This window comes from Saccopteryx bilineata, chromosome 1, assembly GCF_036850765.1.
Source record: "Saccopteryx bilineata isolate mSacBil1 chromosome 1, mSacBil1_pri_phased_curated, whole genome shotgun sequence".
Classification (NCBI taxonomy): domain Eukaryota; kingdom Metazoa; phylum Chordata; class Mammalia; order Chiroptera; family Emballonuridae; genus Saccopteryx; species Saccopteryx bilineata.
The window spans coordinates 76,157,934-76,158,654 of NC_089490.1; the positions used below are offsets into that span (position 1 = coordinate 76,157,934).

Below are 721 nucleotides of genomic sequence, written 5' to 3' on the forward strand. Positions count from 1 at the left end.
TTCTCTAGAAATACATAAGGACTACATAACAGTTTCAAAGGACAGTAACTATCTCTATTTATTTTTGTCATGCAAATAAAATAAAACATAAAGGGAAAGTGACACCAGCCTTAGATTCTAAGGAATGAGGTTTACTAAGTGAAAAGAAACGATAATCAGAAGTAAAAGTTTGTTTAAAGCCATGGTAATAAGCTATAATTTTGAGTTGTGAGTTTATATGTAGAAAAGTATTATAAAAAATGAAAGTAACAATTGTGAATATAGTATTAAGCTAACAAAGTCAAAACGTCAGAAAATATACACATTAAGGCTGATAAAACAATGATTCTATGTCTGACACAATTTGAGCTTGCTATACTAACAAAGTCTAACCTATTCAGGTACTCTCTCCTCCATGAGACAAACCTTTATATAGACTTAGACAATGTAAAACAAAAACAAAAACAATGATTCTATGGGAAACAGTGAGATCAAATCAGTGGCAGAAGTATGGACTTCCTGTTATTCATTATGTTCTAGGTTGGAGCCCAAGAATAGAGCAAGACCAGTTGCTGACTCTCGGAGATGAACTGTAACCTTGCCTGTAGGGCTACTTAAAATTTATAATTAAAATATCATTGTTCCCTCCCTGGCCTGATTAAGAACTGGGACTGAACAGCATACCAATGGGCAGGACTGTGGTTCCAGTCTAGAAATTCCAGATCAGCATCTACAGCTAGAG

At 34.3% G+C, this 721-nt stretch overlaps 1 pseudogene; it reads left to right on the plus strand.

The window, feature by feature from the left end:
- Positions 1-294: 294 nt before the first annotated feature.
- On the plus strand, positions 295-426 carry LOC136321197 (small nucleolar RNA SNORA28; annotated as a pseudogene).
- Positions 427-721: the final 295 nt, after the last annotated feature.